General features: G+C 40.6%; 1 protein-coding gene across 5 annotated transcripts in view; it reads right to left on the reverse strand.

Moving 5' to 3' along the window:
* Window positions 1-25,866, reverse strand: part of LOC125460485 (solute carrier family 26 member 6) — a 174,490-nt gene extending 148,624 nt beyond the window's left edge. For 3 of the 5 annotated variants that reach the window (XM_059649778.1, XM_059649781.1, XM_059649776.1), the window contains exon 1: window positions 24,013-25,866. The gene's annotated coding sequence lies outside the window, so the exon portion shown is untranslated. The other 2 variants (XM_059649780.1, XM_059649779.1) reach the window with 2 other exon arrangements.
* Between the last annotated feature and the right edge of the window lie 2 nt (window positions 25,867-25,868).

Here is a 25,868-nt window from a genome sequence, read left to right on the forward strand (position 1 = left end):
TTTAAGATAGATTAAAGTTGTTCCTAAAGCGCACACAAAGTTTTAATAGGCCACATTATAACACTTTCTTAATCCATTCATGAGATATTGTTGGTTGGGTTAACATTTACTGCCCAGACCCTCTTTAGAAGGTGGTGGTGAGTTGCCTTCCTCAACTGCTGCACTCTGTTTGGCACAGGCACACGCACAGTGCTGTGAAGGAGAGAGTTCCAGGATTTTGACGCAGCAGCACTGAAAGAATGGCAAGTCAGGATGCTGAGTGGCTGAGAGGGGAACTTACATGTTGTGTACCTGCTGCACTTTAATTCTATATATCCATAATAAGACCATAAGAAAGAGGAGCTGGAATAGGCTGGCTGGTCCCTTGGTCTTACTCCACCATTCAATAGGATCAAGGCTGATCAGGTATTCCTCACATCTACTTTATTGCATTTTTTCCAAAACTCTTGATTCCTTTATTCCAGATCATAGTGGTCATGCATTTGGAAGGTGCTGCCAAAGGATCTTTGGTATATGCTGCATATTGAATATAGTACACTACAGTGGTGGAGGGAATGAATATTTGTGAATGGTATGCCACAAAGAGGGTTTCTTTGACCTGGATGGTGTCCAGCTTCTCAAATGTTGTTGGAGCTGCACATATTCAATGATAATAGGGAATATTCCAGCACACTCCTGACTTGCACCTTGTAGATGGTGGACAGGCTTTGGGGTCAGGAGGTGAGTTACTTGCTGCAGGATTGCCAGCCACTAAACCTACTTTTTCAATCATAGAAATTATATGACTGTTTTAGTTTCTGGTCAATGGTCAGCCTCAAGATGTAGGTAGTGTGGGACTCAGTGATAGTTATGTGACTGAATGTCAAGGGGAGATGTTACAAATTGTAGATGATAATTACCTGGTACCTATGGGGAGCGTGACAGTTGTCATCACAGGTAAGAATATTGTCCAGGTCTTCCTCCACTTGGCATTGGACTGTTTCAGGATCTGAATGTCATAACTAGTTCTGAACATTGTGAAATCATCAATGATCATCTCCATTTCTGACCTTTTGAAAATAAATAGCTGAAGATGGTTAGGTCAAGAACAAAAGTGAGGAACTCCTATGGACATGTCCTGGAGCTGAGATGACTGGTCTGCAAAAGCCACAATTATCTATGTGCCAAATAGGACACCAACCAGTAGTGATACCCTGAGACTGATACCCAGTGACTCCACTTTTGCTAGCGTTCCTTGATGTGTCACTCTCACCTCACCTCTGGAATTCAGCTCTTTTGTCCATGTTTGAACCAAGGCTGTAATGAGGTCAGGAGAAAGGTGGCCCTAGTAGAACCCAAACTGGGCATCACTGAGCAAACTATTGCTGAGCAGCTCTTGCTTGATAACACTGTTGATGACACTATCCATCACTTTACTGTTGGCTGAGATTAGACTCATTTGGCTGAGTTGGGCTTATCTTTCTTTTTGGGTACAGGGCTTACCTGGGCAATTTTCCCCATTGTTGGGTAGATGCCAGTGTTGTAACTGCACTGGAACATTTGGCTAATGGTATGGTAAGTTCTAGATCACAAGTCTTCAATACTATTGCCAGAATATTGTCAGGGACCAAAGCCTTTGCAATATCCAGCACCTTTCATTATTTCTCAATATCACGTGAAGTGAATCAAATTGCCTAAAGACTGTAATGCTGGGGACCTCTGGAGGGACCAGAGATAGAGCATCCACTCAGCACTTTTGGCTGAAGATTGCTGTGAAAACTTCAGCCTTATCTTTCGCACTGATGTACTGGAATCCTTCCTCATGGGGATATTTGTAAAGGCTCCTCATCCTGGGTTGTTTAATTGCCTATCACCATTCATGTGTCAGAGTGCAGATTTTATATCTGATCCATTCATTATGGAATCCCTTAGCCTGATCTATCACTTACTGCTTATGCTGCCTGGCACACAATTAGTCCTCGATGTAGCTTCACCAGGTTGGCACTTAGTTTTTAGTTATGCCTGGTGTCTACCTGCACTCTGCATTGAACCAGTGTTAATCCCCCAGCTTGATGGTAATGTATTCTTTCGTATAATGTCGGTATCACTGGCTGGGCCAGCATTTATTGCCCATCTCTAAATGCTGTTGAGAAAACCACTGTGAGCTGACTTCTGGAACTGCTGCAGTCCATTTGATGTAGACATCCCTGTTAGGAAAGGATCTAATAACACATAAGTAATTGCAACGAGTCAGGATGGTGAGTGGCTTGAAGGGGAATTTGCAAATAATGGTGTTCCTATGTAGTTGCTTCCTTTGCCCTTCTGAATAGTAATGGCTATGGGTTTGAAAAGTTCTGTTGAATGAGCCTAAGTGAATTTCTGAAGTGCATCTTGTAGATGGTACACACTGTCCGTGAGTGAGTGAATGATCATGGATGAGTTGCCAAGCAAATGGCTACTTTACCCTGTGCGATGTCAAGCTCCTTGAGTATTGTTGGAGCTGGACTCAATTAGGCAAGTGAGAAATGTACCATCACTTTATCAACTTGTGCCTTGTAGACAGTGGACAAGCTTTAGGGAGTCAAGAGGTAAGCTACTCAATGCAGTATTCCTAATCTTTAACCGGTTCTTGTGGCCACGGTGTTGATAAGGTCAGTCCAGATCATTCTCTGGTCAATGGATACCTACGGGATTTTGATAGCAGAGGACATCAACTGCTTTAGTATCTGAGGAGTCACATCCGAGAGGTTCATTAATAACATAGCGAAAGATGGTTGTGTTGAGTGCACTTCTCTGAGGAACTCCTGCAGAGATGTTTTGGAGTTGAGATGACTAGACTCCAACAACCACAGCCACCTATGTATGTGCCAGGTATGATTCCGAACAGCTGGGAACTTTCCTCTGATTTCTATTGAATCCAGTTTTGCTAGGGGTCCTGATGTCACACTTGGTTGGATGCAGCCTTGATGTTAAAGGCTGTCCCTCTCACCTCACCCTCTGGAATTCAGCTCTTTTCTCCATGTTTGAACAAAGGCTGTAATGGTCAGGAGCTGAGTGGTCCTGGCAGAACCCAAACAGGCATCATTGAGCAGGTTATTGCTGAGCAGGCACTGCTTAATAGCACTGTTGATGATACATTCCATTACTTTAATGATAATCAAGAGTAGACTGATGATGCAGTAATTGGCTGAGTTGGGTTTGTCCAGCTTTACGTTTACAGGACATAAGTGGGCAATTTTCAACATCGTCGAGTAGATACTAGTGTTGTCGCTGTATAGTAGAATATATAAAACAGAGCATAGCAGAGAATAGCACAGTAGGGGGTGTGCTAGATCATAGAACAAAGAACAAAGAACGAAGAAACCTACAGCACAGGAACAGGCCCTTCGGTAGTAGATTCGCCAACTTTAGGTACATTTAAGTTGTCATTGGATAAGCATATGGACGTACATGGAATAGTGTAGGTTAGATGGGCTTCAGATCGGTATGACAGGTCGGCACAACATCAAGGGCCGAAGGGCTTGTACTGTGCTGTAATGTTCTATGTTCTATGTTCTATGAATTTGATCGTCCAAAATGCATCACCTCGCATTTGCCCGGATTGAACTCCATCTGCTATTTATCTGCCCAGCTCTCCAGTCTATCTATATCCTGCTGTAATCTCTGACAGTCCCCTTCACTATCAGCTACTCCACCAATCTTAGTGTCATCAGCAAACTTGCTGATCAGACCACCTACACCTTCCTCCAGATCATTTACATATATCACAAACAACAGTGGTCCCAACACAAATCCCTGTGGAACACCACTGGTCACAGGTCTCCAATTTGAGAAACACCCTTCTACTACTACCCTCTGTCTCCTGTTGCCTAGGCAGTTTTTTATCCATCTAGCTCGCACACCCTGGACCCCATGTGACTTCACTTTCTCCATCAGCCTGCCATGGGGAACCTTATCAAACGCCTTACTGAAGTCCATAGGTTGCAGCTGCTCACTCAGAGTGTCTTATGGATTCCAAATCTTGAGTTGCTAGATCCATTTGAAGTCTATCCCATTTAGCACAGTGATAGTGCCACACAACACAATGGAGAGTATTCTCAATGTGATGATAGAACTAAGCTTCCAAAAGGACTGTGTGGTGGTCACTTATACCAACACTGCCATGGACAGATGTTCTTAACGTAGGCAGATTGGTAATGACATTGTCAAGTATGCTTTTCCTCTTGTTAGACCCAGTCTTCTTGATTTGTAGCCACCAAGACAGCTTCTTCAATAATGTATTAAAATGCAGTTAGATTGATCTGTTTCCTTGATTTCAGCTGGTGAGGCTATTATGTTTGTCTCAGTGTTGCTAATCCAAGACAGGTGAAAATTGACTCCTAATTTTTACTGAGTGACTTCTGCTGGAAGGCAGCTGGATGTAGGTATACAAGGTGTGTCGGCTTCAATGATCTCCAGAGGGAAATGGTCTTTCACGATGCTCTGAATAGAAGATGGATATGATATTATCAACAAAGACACCAAGCCTTAATCCATGTCCCAGGAAGGATCAATGTGTTCAAGAACAGACAACAAGCAGAAACTACTTCTAAAATAATTATTTGACATAGTGCGGTCATATTCCATCGAACATGTAGGGTATTAACTCTAATTCTTGGTGCATCTGGATACAACTATAGAGTCCATACAATGTGGAGGCAGGCCATTCTGCCCATACTAACGTTCTGAAGAGCTACCCACTCAGACCCAGGCCCCTACCCTGTCACTGTAATCCTGCACTTTTCATGGCTAATCCAACCAAACCTGCACATCTTTGGAATGTGTGAGGAAGCTACAGCACCTGGCGAAAACCCAGGCAGACACGGGGAGAATGTGCAAACTCCAGACAGACAGTCATCCAAGGTTGGAATCAAACCCAGGTCCCTGTCACTGTGAGGCAGCACTGAGCCACTGTGCCACCTCCAGATAGTCTGTGTGAAATACTGTCTCTATCACTAGCACTTTGCGTGTCCCGTGTACATTATACTGCCCCATTGAACTCTGCATTTGTAGCACACAGCCCAAAATGTGCTCTGGTTTTACTGTGCAGTCTTATTGTGGAATTGCACACTGTGCTCAGGCATTAATTTCTCTGCGCATAATTCCTGGTCTAAGATATTTCATTTTCTTCTGACAATTTGGCAATGTTTACCAGAATGCATTAAGAGAATCTGACATTTTGACAGACACTAAACTTTCAGACATGAAACAGATCTTTCACATTGTATTAAGTAGTGACTCTTCTCGGAGGTAAAAGGAGCGGCAAATTATTGTGGCAGAGTGCTGTGTGAATGATGAATCTTACTATCAGGCTTTCAAAGAAATGCAGTTTACATGGGTGGGTTTCTTCAATTTGTTTTCTTCAAAATAACATAATTAACCCCGACAAATCTGTTACATTATGAAACCTTCAAGGGAGTACATCAGCTGCATACTTATAACAGAGTTCAATTATAAATGGGATTTTATTGAATCAAACGTTCCTTGCATGTTTTTGGATAGAGGGACTAAAAGGATAAGGGCTGCAAACATATGAAGTCATTATTTTGAAAATTAAAACTGGATTGTTTAGTACTGGACAGTAGCTATGTAAATTATAATCACCTCATTGATATTGAATCTGTCATACAGGCTATTTGGCCCATTGTTCAATTCTGGTATTTATGGTCCACATGGATAGGCAATAAATACAAGCTTAGGCAGTGATACCTTAATCCCATGAATAAGTAAAAAAAAAGTAATCTCCTTCCACACATATTCATATGATGCATTTAATGTCACCTTATAGCAATATGTGCTTAAAGCAATGTATGATGGAAAACTGAAACATATACAGAAAATGCTGGAGAAATGCAGGAGAGTGATGAGTCTGAAGACATTCTAAGGAGCCGAATTCAAAATGTTAACTCTCACCACAGATGTTTCCTGGCCTGGTGAGTTTCTCCAGCATTTTCCGTGCTTGTTTGACATCTCCCTTGTGTTCCTTTTCCTCCTCATTAATATATACAAAATATACGTTCATAGACACATCCCCCTCTGGCTAATATTAAGCTGCTCGGTTGCAAAGAGCAGTGTGCCTCCATCAACATGCCATGCTTCAGGTGGTCTGGGACAAGATGGATTCTGAGATCATTATATTCTCAGATCATGAGCTATGATAATGTAATAGCTCATGGGCAATTCTCTTAAATGTAGACTGTCATACTTACTCCACAAATTCTTTACCAGATTTATTAGTGATTGTCCTATATTTATGGCCCCTTGCTTTGGTCTTTACAACCGGGGATGCTTTGCCCATGTCAACCCTTTGCAATATTAAACCATGGGCTTGCCTACCCTGTCAGGTTGACATAAAAATTCCCAGTGGCTAAAGAAGAGTGAAAATGTTGTTAGGTCTTGGAAGCTATGTAGACTCTGACCTGGTTAGTACCTGGATGGAAGACCACCTGGGAGTACCTGATAAAGTAGGCTTTTGCCCTTTTATGGTACTGTGGTGGTGTGCCTACTGCTGAACTGAGAGGCCTGGTTCAAGCCCTACTTCTGAACAGGTAGCTTAGAAAAATAGGTTCAATTTAAAACAAAACATGGAATTGGCTAATACTCTACTTTTGGCTAAGAGGCAGTGAAATCCTGTGCTCCATATTGGTCTAAGATCATGAATTGGAGCTATGTTATTGTGGTGTGTACTGTTTGGATAGGTGTAGCCTCTGCAATCAGATAAGTGGATGAATTACTCCTTTGCTCTGATCACTGATAACTTGGCTTAATCAGCCAAAGAGAACATGGACATCACTCCCCTATATTCAGATGCAAGAGGCCTTCAGGTGCAGTTGGCCTTAAGCACCAGAACTGGGAAAACTTTACTTTTCTCTACACTACATAGAAATCATGAGATTCTGAAAAATAAACAATGTCAACATTCCACCAGGGCATAGACACATTAAGGAAGCCATGTGGACTTTACAAACAGAGAATGGTATTTTGAACAAAAACAAAGTTGCTGGAAAAGCTCAGCAGGTCTGGCAGCATCTGTGGAAGAGAAAACATAGTTAAGGTTTCGGGTCCAGTGACCCTTCCTCAGTCCCGAAACGTTAACTCTGTTTCCTCCTCCACAGATGCTGCCAGACCTGCTGAGCTTTTCCAGCAACTTTGTTTTTGTTCCTGACTTACAGCATTCGCAGCTCTTTTGGTTTTTATTCAATGGTATTTTGACATGATCAATGGGGCAATTGGTGCTAATAACGTATGATTTTTTTTATGTGTTTCACTTGTTCTTCCCCATTCCCCTGCAAATGCTAACTATCACTGTGTTGCTATGATGCAGCCACCAACTGATCTCCACCATCTCAACTGAGTGGTCATTGTCTAGGTGTGAGCATCGAAGGTGAATATTTGACCATGCAGTGTTATAGAGTTGTGCCTGATAATGTAGAGCTCATTGGAATTTATGGTACACAAGGAAGCCATTTGGCCCATCGAATTCATAAGCCCTGGGAAAGAGTAATCCTGCACTGATCCCACTTTCTAGCTCTTGGTCCATAAACCTGCAGGTTACAGCATGACAAGTATCTATCTTTTTATTAAAGATATTAAGGTGTCCTCCCTTTATCGCCCTATCAGACAATAAGACCCACGCTTTCCACTCTCTGGGTGAAACAATTTTCTTCCAGTCCCCTCTGCTCCTCTTGTCACTTAATTTAATTCTCAGGATCCCAAATTATTAATTTTTAAGTTCAGGAAAATGGATTGCTTTTATTCACTCTAAGTCCGTCATAATTTTACACATCTTTACGTAACCTTCTCAGAGCCTCTCCTGTGCCAAAGATGATAATATCAGCTTGTGCAACCTTCCTTCACTGCAATAATTCTCCCTGTCTGATAAAGGATTCATAAATCTACTCTGCACCTTTGGTAGTGTGTTCACTTCCTTTGGGTGAGCAGAACTATATACAACACTTGATCTATGTTTATACTGATCAGGCAAAACCTTCCTCTGAAGTGAGTGCAATCATTAGATAACAATCAGGAATGGGAAGTCTGCCCTGGTACGTCTCCCCTTTGTCTGCTAAGGCCTTAACTGAACTTGGAAAGTTGAGCCAGGGCTACGAATATTCAAATTAACATTTCAAGCTTAATCATGTGGATAATGTTAAAGATAAAATCCAGTATAGATATTTTTTAACTGTAGAATGTTCCCATGACATTATGAAAAATTATAATTGGCACCATTATGAAATTCTGTAATGATTACCAGAGACAAATTCAAATGAAATAAGAGTGTTGGTTATCATTAACGAAACAAGTGTTAACTGCAAACTGCAAGGCAACACAGTTCTGAGATTTTCTGTCTATTTCTTATTGACAAGTTGCCCTTGCTGATCTCATCCAAAGGCATCAGGTCTGTTGCCTGCTGACAGCACCCAGTTCTACTTTACCGCACCTTCGCTCAACCATTGCACTGACTGCATTGCCTGTCTGCCTGTCTCTGACCTAGATAAGCTGCAATTTCTTCCAATGAAGGTAATTGTCCCTGACTGACTGTCTCTTTCCACCATCTCCCACTCTTGCAACACCAAAATTAATTTTTGCAACATTTTCCACTAAACTAATCCTGTGCCAAATTCAAGCCAGTGCTGAACTGAGTTTCAAAACCTCTAATCTTCCTTCACAAAGGTCATTGACTTCCATATCATTGATAATGGGAACTGCAGATGCTGGAGAATCCAAGACAACAAAGTGTGGAGCTGGATGAATACAGCAGGCCAAGCAGCATCTTAGGAGTGCAAATGCTGATGTTTCAGGAAGGGTCAAGGCCCGAAACGTCAGCTTTTGTGCTCCTAAGATTCTGCTTGGCCTGCTGTGTTCACCCAGCACCACACCTTGTTATTTCGACTTCCATATAATTGTCTGTCTCTACATGTTGCAGCCTATCTGCTGTGGAAGATTCAACTGTGCGTTAGTCATCTCTAAACTCAATGATTTTGATGCTCTCCAGACCATTTCCCATCATCCACCTTTTATAGACTATTGCTCTTTTAAAATTCTAATGCCCATATCATAACCTGCAAAAAGTGTCACTAAGCATTAACTCTTTTATCAACTCTACACCAATTTCTGGTCCACGAACACCATGAATTTACCATTCTTACCTCCATATCACAATGGCTGACCCCTCTCTATCTCTAATCCTTCTTAAAGCCTTATGAGAAAACTGCAGTCTTCCAAAATTGACCTCTTGTGTGCATCTTTCATACTCTGTACAACTGACACCATGCCATCAGTTCTAGACCTTAGACGATAGAATTTTCTCCCTAAACCTCTCCAACTCACTCAATTCCTTCAAGGCCTTCCTTAAAACCTGCCTCTATTACCAAACTTTTCAGTAAGAAATTTTGATTTCACATATTGATATCAAATGACATTCTCTCTCAGTCCTGCATTACTCATAATAGATAATAATGGTATTAAGGTTGCAGTGATTGTAATGAGGTCAGCCAGGTTGACCTTGTAGAATATGATTCCCTGACTGGGGCTGTTAGCCCAATAGATATAAACAGGAATGGCAGGACTTCTGATTGCACTATGAGCTGGCTCTGAACTAGCTGGGTTAGTGACATGTACTACACATGTGTAAATAAAAGGTGACTTGGTGATGGGATACTGGCCTTTGTGGAGTTATTTCAAAAGACTTTAATGCAAAGCAACTTCTTAAATGTTCGTATAGGATATAGAAGGCCATTCAAAACTTTACTTGCAATCTCTCTACAATATGTTTTGCTTGATGTTAAATTCCTTTTGCTGTCTGAAGAAAAGTCATGGCAACTTGAAATGTCAACTATTTCTCTCTCTGCCGGTACTATCAGACTGGTTGTGTTTTTCTGGAACAGTTTTTCATTCGGGGTTCCAACATTTGCAATATTTTACTTTCATTATCATTGGTTTGGTTTGCTGGGAAGGTAACAAAAGTAACTCCATATTTTGTGCTATTTTTCTATGTCTAATTGAAACCTATTTCAGCAAAAATTTTCTGTTAGGGCCCATTCCCTACAAAGTTGACATTGTTTCCCTGATAATAAAGTGTGAAGCTGGATGAACACAGCAGGCCAAGCAGCATCTCAGGAGCACAAAAGCTGACGTTTCGGGCCTAGACCCTTCATCAGAGAGGATGAAGGGTGTGGCCCGAAACTTCGGCTTTTGTGCTCCTGAGATGCTGCTTGGCCTGCTGTGTTCATCCAGCTTCACACTTTATTATCTTGGATTCTCCAGCATCTGCAGTTCCCATTATCTCTGACATTGTTTCCCTGCCCACTTAAGTTGTATTGAATATTAAGTGAGCTGGCAATATGAACTGACCTTTCTTTTAAGGGTGTAGGGCAGTTGCTTGATAGATATAAAGCAACGGAACTCCATGAAGCCTTGAATTCCAAATCTTCAGTTCCGAGCATTGGTGAGACCACACTTGGGGCCCTCTGGTCTCCTCACACAAGGAAGCATATGCATTGCATTGAGAGTGGCTCAGAGAAAGTTCAGTCAGCTGATTCCCGCGATGAAAGTGTTGCCTTGTGAGGAAAGGTTGAATAGTTGGACCTATACTCGTTGCAACTTAGAAGAATAAAAGCTAATTTTACTTAAATCTTTAAGATTCTGAAGGATTTTGACAGAATAGATGCTGGAAGGACATTTCATCTTCTGCGTGAATCCAAAACCCCAAAACTCCAAATCTCTTCCATTTAACAGGTGGAAGTTCTCCTTTAACAGAACCATTAGTGGTTAGTGTTCTCTTCCACAGAGAGAAATGAAGGCCAGGCCTTTAATCTGAATCAGCCAGATTGGGACTAAGGATTGAGTCAAGCCACAATCTGATCAACCATGATCTTACTGAATGGCAGAACAGGTTCAATAGGCCGGATGGCCACCTGCTGCTTCCATTTCTAATGATCTTATGATCAAACACCATTAGCTCTATGTTTTATTCTTTGGCCTTGTATCAATTTTTGGTTGATTATATGCTTTTGCCAAGTGTTTTGCAGGTGAATTCTTATATGAAAGGTTCAATATAAGATTGCTGTCATTGAGACTTCTGGAAAGATCAGTACTGCCTGGTAAAGGATTCAGGGCTAAATTGAACATGAGTGGCTACAACTATTGTCTATTGAGTCATGTGTAATTTGCAGTTTCAGTAGCGATTATGATTTATGTTCCCTTGTTTTAGACAGAGTGGTAAGATTAAATAAATAGTACAATGGTTCTAGTTGTAAAGGAAAATAACAAAGTGCACATTTAGTGGAAGCTGGGCTTTCATGTTCAGGTAAATATTTATTTTATGCAGAGAATGAGCATTACTCTATAAATTCAAGTAAACTAAAACAAATTTAGGAAAGAAACTGTATGAAAGAAAATAAAAGTCATTGGAAAACCATGATAAAGTGTGGAAAAACATAAAAAAGTTGATTTAAGAAGTAATGGAGTACTGAAGTATCAGACTGAGAATGATGTTTATTTAAGTCCCGTTGGCATCATTCTGATGGCATGTCTGACCTTGATGGCAAAACATATTAAACTTCAGAGCTATGGAACAGAACAGTAGTAATAGAGAGTGAAAGTGAAAATTTATCAACAGATTCAGATAAGTTATACAACTGGATAGATTAAATTTCTTACTGACGCATGTAAAGTATTGCATATATCAGACATAAACTAGGCAATTAGCAGAGAGGGAAACTTATAACTAATAACAGTAATAGTGAGTTAATATTGGATTCAAATGGATTATTTGGACATGTTCCCAATTTTATGTTCCTGACAAGAATTGGACACTTTGTCTTTTTAGCATTCACACTTCTACTTGTAGCTGGGTGAGGGGTATTGGTGATTTCAATATCATTGTACAAAGCAAAAGTAAACCATTGACAGAAAGCATAAGCTAGACTAATGTTAGCCAGACATTGCAAAATCCAAAACAAAGTTGAGGATTAATTGTTCACAATAATACAAGAGATGGTAGTTCTGCTGCTTTTTGATGCTGAAATGTTTGGAAGTTCTGTGTGTGAAGCACTAAATTGCTCCTTTCATTTAAAACATCAGTGCCAGCTACATGAGTGGTCTTTGCTGATCAAGACCTGGCATTCACCCAGTTCCGTTCCAACCATTTATAGAAAGAGAATTGTGTCGGTATCTGAGTGAATGTAAAAATAACTTTGCAATTTCTATTTGTAGAGTTCATCAACAAGCAAACCTAAGCACTGAACAGCCGTCTACCTGTGTATACTGGGCAAATATCATTTTAAGCATTGTATTTAACCACCCTTCTCTTGAACACAATTTCAAACCTGTAAGCAGTCAGGTGGCAGCATTCCCACTAGCCGAGTTGGGAACTGTTGATGTCAGGACGCAGACAGAGAAGGGCAGAAATCCCAGTAAGTTACGGTCTAGCTCCAATTCCACAGGGACAGATCATCTAGAGGATGGCCAGTAGTTACAAATGGAGCCTGGCATCCATGAAGGTTTGCATCAGCTATCACAACCATACCCTTCCTGTTCTGACTCCAGCGTATTGGACTTGGTCCAGACTAACTTGGTCCCTTCATTGCTGACTGGAAATCACAATAAGTGTGGAGGGTGGGGCATTAGTAGTCCCCACTAATCACCTCTGCACTGCAAGTAAAGAATTATTTACTCTGAGTGCTAGAAACCAGCAAGTCAGTTTAAAGGGAATAAGGCTAAAATATTTCAATTAACGTGCAAAGCCAAGAGTCCTGAAATCAACTGTGGATGATCAACATTCTCCTGTCTACTCTTAATGATTAACTTGCAGATTGATCTGTACTTTTTAAACTTTAATATTTTTTGGGAACTTATTTCGACTCTGTGCATGTGTGTTTGATTATTATTTCTTTTTGCATATCATAACTAATAAGATCATTCTTTAATGGAGGCTAATGCTGGTCTATTTTGGAGTTTAACCCTGAAAAGTGTGAGGTGATTCATTTGGAAAGACAAATGTGAAAGCTGAATACAGGGTTAACAGAGATTCTTGGCAGTGTGGAGGTGCAGAGGGATCTTGGGGTTCATGTCCACAGTTCCCTGAAAGTTGCCACCCAGTTAGATAGAGTTGTTAAGATGGCGTATGGTGTGTTAGCTTTCATTAATAGAGGGATTGAGTTCAAGAGCCATGAAGTTATGCTCCAGCTGTACAAAAGCCTGGTTCAGTCACATCTGGAGTACTGTGTCCAGTTCTGGGCACCTCAATACAGGAAAGATGTGGAAGCATTGGAAAAGGTGCAGAGGAGATTTACCAGGATGTTCCCTGGAATGGAGGGAAGGTCTTATGAGGAAAAGTTGAGAGAACTGGGGTTTTTCTCTTTAGAATGGTGAAGGATGAGAGGTGACTTGATAGAGGTGACATGATCAGAGGTAAAGATAGAGTGGGCAGCCAGAGACTTTTTTCTAGGGTGGAGGTAGCTATTACGAGGGGGCATGGTTTTAAAGTAAGTGGAGATATATATTGGGGAGACATCAGAGGTAGGTTCTTTACTCATAGTGGTAGGGACGTGAAATGCATTGCCGGAGAGGGTAGTCGAGTTGGCCTCATTAGGGGCATTTAAGCAGTTATTAGATAGGAATATGGATGATAGTATGAGGTAGGGGTGGAGGTTAGATAGACCTTAGATTTAGGGTAAAAGTTCAGCACAACATTGTGGGCTGAAGGGTCTGTACTGTGCTGTACTGTTCTACGTTCTTATCTAGAGGATTGGAGTATAAAGATGCAGAAGTTATGCTTCCAGTATACAAAACCTTGGTTAGGCCCCAAGTGGAGTACTGAGAGCAGATCTGGGTGCCATACCTTAGGAAGGGTATATTGGTCATAGGGGGAGTACAATATAGGTTTACAAGAATGATCCTGAACTTCAGAGGTCAAGTTGAGGAGAGACTATGCAAATTAGGTTAGTTTTCGCTAGAATTTATAAAGTTAAAGGGTGACCTGATCAAAGTCTTCAAGATATTAACGAGAAAAGACAGGATAGAAAAATCTCTTCCATTTGGTGGAGATTCCAGAACTAGAGGGCATAGTCTAAAAATTAGGGCCAGGCCATTCAGGAGAATGGTAGAGGTTTGGAACACTCTTCCACAAACAGTGGTTGATGTAGGATTAGCTGTTAATTTTAATTCTAAGATAGAAACATTTTTGCTAAACAAAGGCTTTAAAGGCTATTGGACAAAGGCATTGTCGCTAAAATTGCAGATGACACAGGATAGGTGGAGGGACAGGGAGTTTTTAGGAGGCAGACAGGTTTAGGATGGACTTGGACAGGTTAGGTGAGTGGGCAAAGAAGTGGCAGGATAGTGTGAGAACGTGTGAGGCTATAAACTTTGGTAGGAAGAATAGAGGCATATACTATTTTCTAAAGTTGGAAAGGCTTCAGAGATCTGAAGCACAACGGGACTTAGGGGTCCTAGATCAGGATTCTCTGAAGGATAATCTGCAGGTCCAGTTTGCAGTTAGGAAGGCAAATGCAATGTTACCATTCATTTCAAGAAGGCTAAAATAGAGATAGATAGAATCCTTACAGTGTGGAAACAGGCCCTTCGGCCCAACAAGTCCACACTGACCCTTGGAGCATCCCATCCTGGCCCATCTCCCTATAACATACTTAATCAACACATCCCTGAACATTATGGGCAATTTAGCTTGGCCAATCCACCTAGCTTGCACATCTTTCGACTGTGGGAGGAAACCGGAGCACCCAGAGGAAACCCACACAGACACAGGGAGAATGTGCAAACTCCACACAGACAGTCACGTGAGGGCAGAGTTGAACCTATGTCCCTGGCACTGTGACCACTGAGCAGCCTTATGAGAGCAGAAGTGTACTGCTGAGGCTGCATAAGGCTCTGATCAGACTGCATTTGGCACACAGAATGGTTTTGGGCTCCACTCCTAAGGAAGAATATGATGACGCTTGTCCAGAGGACATTTACAATAATGATCTTAGGAATGAAGGGCTTGTCTTTTGAGGAGTGGTTGAGGACTCTGGGTCTGTACTCAACAGAGTTTAGAAGGATGAGGGCGTATCTATTTGAAAATTAGAATAATTGAGGCCTGCATAGAGTGAATGTGAAGAAGATGTTTCCATTACTAAGAAAGAGTAGGACCCGAGGGAGCAGTCTCAGAGTGAACTGACAACCTTTATAGTGGAGATGAGGAGGAATTTCTTAGCAAGAGGCTGGTGGAACTCATTGCTGCAGAGGCCAAATCATTGACTGTCTTTAACACGGAGATAGATAGGTTCTTGATTGGTAAGAAGATCAAGGGTTACAGGGAGAAGGCTGGAGAATGGAGTTGACAAAAATATCAGCCATGATTGAATGGTAGAGCAGACCTGGTGGGCTGAATGGACTATTTCAGTTCCTATACCTTATGTTCTTATAGGTATTCAGAGCTTGGCCACAGATCAGCCATGACCTCATTGAAAGTTAGAACAGGTTCAAGGAGTTGAATAACCTACTCCTATTCGTATGTCTATTAGAGTTCTTTTGTTAACTCAAGGAGGCCTGATTACAAACACAGTTGGTTTGGGAAGAAGGTACCAACAGGGAAGGGATCCTTTATAAATTAACTGTCAAACAACTGAGGTGACGGGTGAGGGAAGGTATTTGAAGTACCCTATTTGGAACTATAACAACTGTTTGGTGTTTGCTTATAACAAATTGGGGGTCATGACCACAATTTTAACCCAGAGAAAATAAACTAAGGAATTAAAGATGGTAGGCTATCAACTTGAAATCAATTTAAAGCTATAGAGCAATCTGCATACCAGAGCTTTCCTAGCAGAATTGGGGGAAGTGATTTATGAGCGTTTAAACATTCTGTCCCTTGATCTGTTAAGCGATTGAATGAAGTCCTTGCAATTAGAATTTCACCAGAAAGCCAGAAGACCCAAAGTTATAAAAGTGGTAGTCAGTTTACAAGAGATTCAGTATGATGAAATGGGGTGAAATAGTGGCAGATCCGCCAATCAGAAATCAGTAGAAATCAGAATTTCAAGAAAAAAAGTGGAAAGACAAAGACAATGGAAGAAAGAAGAGATATGGGGGAAATAGGAAAGAGGAAAAGAGAGAGTTACCGAGATAAAGAAAGGGTGGCCATATTTCCTCAGGGCGAGACCAGCAAGCCTGTGTGATATCGAGGCTAAACTCCACTGCTGGGGAAAGCCATAGCTGGAGAATGCACTAAGTGCCAAAGTGCTGATAAATGGGATTGGGAGGAGGATACATGTCTTTGCTGATTGCATCTGGTGTAAAATTACATTGGCATCTATGACTATCGAACTTGTCCACATTCTGCCCATGGTCAGGGTCCACCTGCTCCTTCATAATAGCCTGACAGGACCAAAGGCAATAGCATCTCCAGCTGCCCCTGGGAAACTTGCTGAATTCAGGGAGGCCAAGCAGATTTGGTAGGACTTCTCCCTGACTGTGTGATCATGCAATTTATGGCTAGATAAGCTCGGCCAGTATAGGCCGAGCTGGCATTGTGAACAGAAGACCCTCCAGTCTGGTTATCTGAAAGATTATTTGGGAATCTAGAAGACGCCAGTGAAATAGTAAATGGAATGCCCTTGGCAGCAGCCTGGCAGCTGATCCACTGTTAAAAACAAACAGAAATTGTTGGAGAAACTCAGCAGATATTGCAGCAACTGTGGAGAGAAGGCAGAGTTAACAATTCATTCCACAGGCCCTTCTTCAAAATGCTGTACAAAACATTAGCTCAGACTGCTCATGCTGGAACTGAGGAAGATGCAATATTGATAACGAGATGCTGAGGAGCAAATGAACACCCCCTCATAGACCTGTAAATAAGGAGTGGACAGTGATCCACAGATATGCAATTCTGATGGCTGCATATGTTGTTATGCACAAAACCCAAGCTCACATCAGTCAGTATCTCTACCCTACATGGACACAGCTAGGTTTTGCAAACCTGCCACACTGACCCAGGTTGTGAGAAAACCCAATCTGCAATAATACTTGCAGCTATGATTCCTGAACTGGCTTTTGGGGAACGATCCAGCAAGGTCTCTGTATACTATGTGGAGCCTCTACCCAAATCAAAAAGGGGCTGCCAGCAAATCCTTACAATTATTGACATGACATTCCATTTCTTAGAGGCTGTTTCCAATAACCAGATCTGCCAAAGCAGTGGTAACCCAATTCTTGAATTAGTATGGTTTGATCAGCTAGATCTGGGTGCAAAGTTTTGTCCAAAAATATCTCAGGTCACATGTGAGTCTGTGTGTGATGCTGAAGAGCTCCACTTAGTCACAAGAGGTGCTAGGAAGGTACCAGCAGATGCGAAAAACAATGTGCAGGACATCCTGCCATGAGTACCTCCATGAATGGGATACATTTCTAGATTATCTTCTGTTTGCTACCAGGAACTGACCCAATGAATCACTGTATATAGTCCATTTGAATTAGTTCACATGCACCAAGTTTGAGGGACTCTGAAAGGAATCAAAAGAAGGTTTATGAACAGAAAGACAAAGTTTCCATGTCAGATGCTGTGCCAGATTTCCAACAGTGACTCGAGACCTTGTAAAGTGGCTGAACAACACTTGAAAATCTCTGAGACAACAGGCACACACATTATGGCCTTAACCTTTTAGCCAGGCGTCTATATGTTAATACTCCTACCAATATTCGCTGAACACTGAAAAGCTTAGCTCAGAGGTCCAAAGACAGCAATTGAGAAGTTTGAGGAAGTGAACTGAGGCCCTAGACCAGGGAGAAAAAGCAAAGGATGTGTCATGTCAACATGCTAAAGTAATACCACACTCAAAATGGTAACAGGCAGTCTGTCTCATTGTCACTGTCCCAGAGGATGAAAGAAGCAGTGAGAATGAGTTGGGTGCTTGATATGACTGAAGCCTGTGCTGATCCTCCTACTTGCCAGTTAACTATTACAGAAATACCAGCAAGCCTAGACTATTTACTTACCCACCTAAATACAGAACAGCGAGCAGGCTTAATGAGAACTACACATTGTATGACAAAGTCTTACGTAGAAACTAGCCAGGGTGCACCACACTAGTCATGATATGGATATGGGAGAGGCCCTTCGCAATTTGTAATATTCCTGTTAGCTGGACTCAGATTTGAGGGGAGTTTAACTACACGTTGGAGTGCTAACTTAGCTTAGCAGCAGTAACTGGAGCTCTCAGTTACTCAAGTTCGAAGATAGCACAGATAAGTCCATTAAAACAGCTTACATTTCCAAAGTAGACTTAAGAGGAACAGGCAGATGCCATAGACTGGCCAGATAAACAAAATCTTTGTCTTTATAACTCCAAATGACTTGTGTTAAGTTATGCCCTCAGGACTCTAAAATGCGCCAATCACTTTTCAAATGCTGATTAGTCAGATAGTGGCATGCTTATTTAATTGTATAGTATATCTGGACACGAGGTCTAGTGTACAGCAACACCTGGGAACCGTACTTAGAAAATAAAGTTGGAAGTTCTCTTCCAGTGGTCAACCTCAAAAAGAGTGATTTCGCTAAGGCTGAAGCAATCTATCTGGGACTTGTTGTGGGTCAAGGATGAATACCACCAAGATCTGCAAAAGTACAAGCAATAGGACAGGTGCCTATTCCTAGAACAAAATGAAGCATCATGAGGTTTTTAGGAATGCATGGGTTCTATCAAAACATCAGCATAGTTGTGTCAGAAGACAGAATAAAGCAAAGGTAACATTGACTGAGAAATGCTAAATGGATTTTGAGAAGCTGAATGTCATTTTAATAACCAAGGCTGTACTTATAGCTCCAACAAGTCATCAGTGAGAGTGACATTGATGTAGGGGCTTCTTTTTAAGGAAGGTTTATCAAGAGTAGTGAGACTCATAAGAATCTTTGCCAAGAAACCAAAGAAACATCAGAGATAGTAGTCCATGGTACAGAAACAACCCCTTGATATATTATTAAATCTCAATTACGGAGATAGACCCAAAATAGGTACAGAGACAACTGCTATATTGCAAAGCCTGTTAATGGTTGTGGAAACATTTGAGGCCAGGAATTGGAATTTATTTTATCAACTATACCAATTAAAAATTAAAACATGTTGCAGGGAAAAGGAATGAAATTTAGATGAAACTGGAGAGTTAACAGCAGGGAACAGTGAAACGACAAAGATGCTAAATCAATAGTTTGGCTCAGTTTCCATGGTGGAGGGCAATTTTACCATTCCTATTGGAACAGGCAAGTCAGAGGCAATAGATAGGGTAGAACATAGAACAATCAACATCAGTAGGGAAAAGGTACTCAGTAAACGATTAGAATTGAGGGCAGACAAGTCCCCTGGGCCTGAGGGCCTACATCTGACGGAAATAAAGGAAGTAATGGTGGAAACAGTGGATCTATTGGTTACAATATTCCAAAATGCCTGTACATGGGAAAGGTTCCAATGGATTGCAAATATGCTAACGGAACACTTTATTCAGAAAGGGAGGCAATATGTGAGAAATTACAAACCAGTTATTTTCCCATCTGTTTTTGTCAAAGTGTTAGAATCAATTATCAAAAAAAGGAATATTAGGACATTTGGAAAATCAAAACGCTATCTATCAGAGACAGCACGGTTTTATGAAAGGCAAATCATGCTTGAATAATTTTCTAGAGTTCTTCAAAAATATAACAAGCAAAATGGATAAAGGGGATCCTACATTACACCTGGACTTCTGGAAGGTGTTTGATAAGGTACTGCACAAAAGCTTAATTCACAAAGTTGAAGCATATGGGATTGAGGTAATTTATTAGCATAGATAGGCAACTGGCTGATGCACAGAAGACGGAAAGTTGTGATAAATGGGCTTTCTTCTGGATGACAAGAAGTAACTAGTTGAGTGCCAGAGGGTTCAGTCCTTGGAGCCTGGCTATTTACAATCTACATTAACAACTTGGATGCAAGGACAGAAGGCTGTATAGCTAAATTTGTGAATGACACAAAATAGGCAGTATGGCAAACTGCAATGAGGAAATAAGAATCTTACAAGTGCATATATATACGTTAGTAGAGTGGGCCAAGACATGGCAGATAGAGTTTAATTACGATAACTGGCAGGCCATGCACTTTGGCTGGAAAAAGAGTAAGGTGACCTATTGTTTAAATGAAAAGAGACTTTAGGGTATTCTGGTTGGTGTAGAGGGATCTGGATGTCCTTTTCCATGAATCACAGAAAACCATCATGCAGGTACAGCAGATAATAAAGTAAGCGGATGGGGTGTTGGCTTTTGTAGCTAAAGGAATCAAATATAAAGGTAAAGAAGTATTGTTGCAACTATACAAGGCATTGGTCAGACCACACCTGGAGTATTGTGCACAGTTTGGCCCTCTTATTTGAGGAAAGATGCAGTGGCATTGCAGGCAGTTCAGAGGAAGTTTGCTAGATTGATCCCAGAGATGAGGGGTTTGTCATATGAAGAAAGTTTGAACATTTTAGGCCTATACTCTCTGCACTTTAGAAGAATCAGTGAAGATCAAATTAAGATATTCAACATGATAAAAGGAATGAATAATATAGATGTGGAGTGGATGCTTCCTCTTGTGGGGCATGCTAGGACTAGAGGTCATAGTCTTGGAATAAGGGAAGCAAATTTAAAACAGAGTTGAGGAGAAATTACTTCTCCCTAAAGGTTGTGAATCTGTGGATTTGCTACCCCAAAGTGCAGCGGATGCTGGGACAGTGAGTAAATCTGAGAAGTTAAGCAGATTTTTAATTGATGATGAGTTGAAGGGCTATGGGGAGAAGACAGGAAAATGGAGTTGAAGAGCACATCAGCCATGATCGAATGGCAGTGCAGAATTCAATGGGCCAAATAGCCTTTTGGCTCCTCTACCTTATGAAATCAAATGTGATTACAGATACCTATCTAGAAATAGAGACCTAGTTAGAAATGACGATAATAAAGACCAAGTGAAATGAGAACTGATCTCATTTCATTCATGCGAGGGCAAGCATCATAAGCTTGGATCAGTTATGCACACATCGATCTTGAACTGCAATGTGATTCTTTCTTTAGAAGACCGTACTGATAATGCCAAAATGGCAGCAGATGTAAGTTCAGTGGCTGGCAGGAGACATACACTGAACACTACACATCATGAAGTGTCAAGGAAGTTTCAATGGAGGGGACTTAAAATAGAGAAGTGAATTTCAAACTGCACTTTAGTCTCCTTGGCTTTAGCTCAGACTGCTGAGGTACCCATGTATACTAGCTTGGGTTCAAGCATAAGTGCACTGAGAATGTGGTGTTTGGAGAATCCATCCTCTATTCACCCTGTTATTGGAAAACTGCCTAAAGTGGCTCCTTTTAAAAGATGAATTCATATGGTCTGGGACTAGCTTGCTTTCATTGTTCACCTGCTTCCTTTGTAACCAGAGGAAGCAGGTGAACAATGAAAGCAAGCTAGTTCATTCCTCTCCTTCTAGGAGCATGTCCCCTACCTGGAACTGAAATAACTTGCAGAATCTTGACCGGGGCCTGCCAGTGACATCAAAAAAATAGAGGCAGCTGACTACAAACAACTACAGTTGATTAATTTACTCGGTCCTGCCATACTTTCACTCTAAACATACACAAATACAGAGAGATCAGTGTTCTGATGCCAAGATTCCATGAAAGGTACAAATAATGCTCCATTTTGGGTTAGTATCCATGGGCTTTGCTTTCGATTGGAAAATTAATATGACCAAGAATGCTCAAACTCAGGCCTTTTCAAAGGAAAATGTGGGATCGTTTACAGCCACGGCCTCCCAAACCTCTTTTTCAGACTTTACTTGGAAGCTTGAAATGTGTTGTGACCACCACCATCAGTCCTCTGCCCCCATCGAAAGTGGGTGTGAAATGGATGGGGGGGGGAATAGGGTTTGACAACAGATCTATAAGGGCAGAAGGTAGAGGTGAGAAGATCAGGTGGGCAGTTGGAAGAGTGAGAAGCTCCATAGCAGCCATAACCATCATGGAGCTCAGGATTCCACTTCCTGAGCCTATTTCCCACTTTAGGAAGCCTTGGTTTAAGCTGTTCCAGAACATCTCATTTTGGGACAACATGAAGTGACAATTACAGGAACAAATTAAAATCAAACTTAAAACGAAAAGCCAAACCACATTTTTATTTTGTTTATTCAGTCTTATAAATTCAGAAATATGGTTCTTGTACATTTCAAATGATAATGTTACTAGAACTCAATACAATGTTAAAATGTTACACATTTTTAAAACTCCAATGGCAGTAGATTGGTCTGTCATATGACTTATTCCATTATTAGACGATCAGACAAGCTGACAGTTGGAACGTTGCCCTGATGGTATAATGCTCCATCTTGGAGGTAGGAGAAAGTGGGAAAGGAGTGAAGACAGAGGGAAAACTGACAATGCCCATCTCTTTAATCTGACTGCTATCGATCAAAGTAATGGTCAAGCAACTCTCACTTGTAGATTAGGTGAAGTTTAAGAATGTCTTCAAAATATATTTTCTCAATTCTTAATTTGCAAGTGTTCTGGACATTGTAGTCATGGAGAAATGAAAATTTATACTAACCTGGTGGTGGGAGGTAGGAAATCAGAATAATGGCTCTAGTCGATGGGTCATGTTGTTTTCCCCCTTCCTATTGTAATACAATGGAAACACATAGGACCAAGTTCCAGGATCCTTTTGTTTTTCAAGCAAAAGATTTGGAAAATTGGCACTTCCATTAGTTAGATATCATAACAATACACTCTCCAGGAAACTGTTGCTCACTGGATGGATGGCACTTTCTGGACCCAGGAAGGCATCAGATGGTTGCATTACTACAGCTGTGCAGGAGAGTTGATAAAGGCAGCAAGTGACATTAGACGATAGCATTGCAGTAAAACGTTTTTAATTAATGTCATATCTAGGCTTAAACAATGACATTAGATCAATTAATTTTAATCTGCAATGTTCTGAATTTATCATCCTTTAGGCAGTAATGAAAACAACGTCAAAGCACATAAGGAACCACATTTCTTTGTATGTATCCATCCAACTCCCCGCCCCATACATCAATGTCAGTGTCAATATTCTCCCAATTGGTAATGTTTTACCACTTCTTACAAACATAACATGTAGTGCTTTGTTTCTACTTCACACACCATCCATCCTGTTAGTATCTCGCAACAGATCACAATTCAGTTTAAGTGATGAGTACCTCCATCATTTGGAGTTCAAATTTTGCTCAGTAGACTAGGTTCAAAATTGTCTTATGAACTCATTAAATTAGCAGTGTCAGGGAGCAGACTTGGATCACCTCACACTGGAGTGGATTTGAACCCAAGTAGTAGGTAGAAACAAGTATGTCCCAGAACATAGAGCCACAACAATCCTTTCCCCACCCTCCTTCAGCCTGGGCTGGATTGTATCACTTGACAAGAAACAAAAATGATTCTGCTCTAATGAACAGCATTACCCCTTCCCTGATTGATAATTGCTTTCCGTACAATCAAAGGTGGGCCACCATTTAAAAAAAGGGTGCAAAACAAGAAGGGCCATCACAGTCCTTTGAGCATTAAAAGGAACAATATGGGCTGTGCTGGCTTTATCCAGAGTTGACCAAACAATCATGTTTAATCTTACTGAAGTGTAAATAGATTTTTAAAAATCTGAAACTTTCTCAGGTTCTATCTTGCTGCACTCAACATACACATCAAAATTTCAAGCTTCAACAACACAAAACAGCTTCAAGTATTTTTGTTGCATTAATAAATTAATGAAAAAATGCTCTTTATCACAATAACATAAATCAGTAAAAAATAATAAGATAAAAATTTCATCTCTGAATTACAAAGATACAAAAATGTATAAAAAGTTTTTTTTTCTCACATTCACCACCCCACCCCAAAGATGTTGGATATGCTTGAAGAGAAGCTTTCATTTATTTGTTTTTAAAGCAAGGAAGAAAACCATCACTCACCGACCACTGGTGTTCTGAAAGAAATTAAAAGCTAATGCATCACAATGCTCAAGACTTAATACTGCTTCCTTCTTCAAAAGGAAACAACGAAGATACAGTACTGTGGCAGTTTCTCAGTTTATAACCAAAGATCTTCTGTAAAATGAATGATTCCCAGGCAACCAAAATGACAACAAGAGCAGAGTTCTAGCAGCTGCATCTCGGCTATCTGGTGACGTTTTATTCATAAACCATTTGGGGTCAGTAGAGATTGCTGTTTAGTATGTGAAACTAAGTCTTCACATGTAACACATTCTTTAAATATTACAATAATTGGTATTATTAGAACAGTGGAACATTGACTTTTATAGAGCTCTTGATTTTTCCACTATCATTGAGCAAGGTTTGTTCATTTTAGGAGTGGAGTATGTTAAATATGTAACTAATTCTTTGAAGAAGTTGCTTAGGTCAGTGTTCCAAAACTGTGCTCAAGGTGAATGATGTGCAAGATCGAAACCTATATTTGTCTGATCACCCAATCTACCACACATTTCTGCTGATCAAACAGGAGTTCCAAACAGTTAGTAAAACAAAGATGGGGAGTGCTACATTTGCCCTGTTTTGTAACCAGAAGGGTCATGCTTTCTTGTGGATACAAGAAGCACTGTGCCTTTATGGGGGATCAATATCTTCATTTTAAGGGTAGTCTTGCAAGGCTGCTATACCATGCCTTTGCACAAACTACCGACTAATGACACGGTAAGTGACAAGAGTACATTATGCCAATTCTACTACTTACCAACAAATAAATAAAAATCAGGATTTTGAAAATAAAAATTACAGACTTCTTCATGCTCTCATACAGGGGCTTCATGGCTTTAATCCAGAGGAAATATACTGAATTAAAGTATTTATAGCTAACAGAATAAGACTCATTTTGTCTTATTAATCTCACTCTCTAAAATGCAACAACCCAATGGTTTTAAATTGATTCAAGTTTTTTTTTAAGTTACCCAATTCTCACCTACAACTCTTCAATTGTGCCAGGTCCATTGAATGGTTAATGTATTTACAATATTAACTCAAGTGTATTACACGTCAGAAAGTTAATGTTAGAAAACATTTAACCATTCATGACGTAAAGGCACAATCTTGTTGGTCTGGGGAGTTTCCATAGGAGCTTAACTGAGAGCTACAAAAACTTGACTGAAATTCCTTAACGTTGGCCATCGGAGTAAATGTGACCCTATTATGAGTTGCAGCTTGCTTACAACACCTCTGGTGTACTTGCAGCCCGGAGACTGCAGTGGTTCAAGAAGGTAGCTTACCATCACTTTCTGCAAAGTAATCAGGCATTGGCCATAAATGTTGGCTAACCAGTTACGTTCACATCACATGAACGTATTTTTAAAAATGAGCTAAATATTGTACAGTTAACCTAATTCGCAGGTGGCTAAAGTACATAATTAATTACAAATTTTTAGAACACATTGTGGTGCCATTTTCCCTGGTGAAGACGATGCTGTTTATTATCAGGGATAATACATATGAGAGGTTTAAGAGGGTAGAAACTAGAAGGAGTGCAGATGCTGTAAAATAGGAACAAAAACAAAGTTGCTGGAAAAGATCAGCAGGTCTGGCAGTATCTGCGAAGGAGAAAACAGATTTAACGTTTCGGGTCCAGTGACCCTTCCTTGTTGTTTAAAACAGGGTATTTGAAGGAATGTTTGGGACAATGGTGCTTAAAATAGGACTGCAAAGGGTAGGGTATTTTCAGATAAGATTCTAATTGATAATGAAAACCAAAACAACAAACACTGCAACAGATTATGTATCAGTGATAATGGGAACTGCAGATGCTGGAGAATCCAAGATAA

Source organism: Stegostoma tigrinum, chromosome 11 (assembly GCF_030684315.1).
Source record: "Stegostoma tigrinum isolate sSteTig4 chromosome 11, sSteTig4.hap1, whole genome shotgun sequence".
Lineage (NCBI taxonomy): Eukaryota > Metazoa > Chordata > Chondrichthyes > Orectolobiformes > Stegostomatidae > Stegostoma > Stegostoma tigrinum.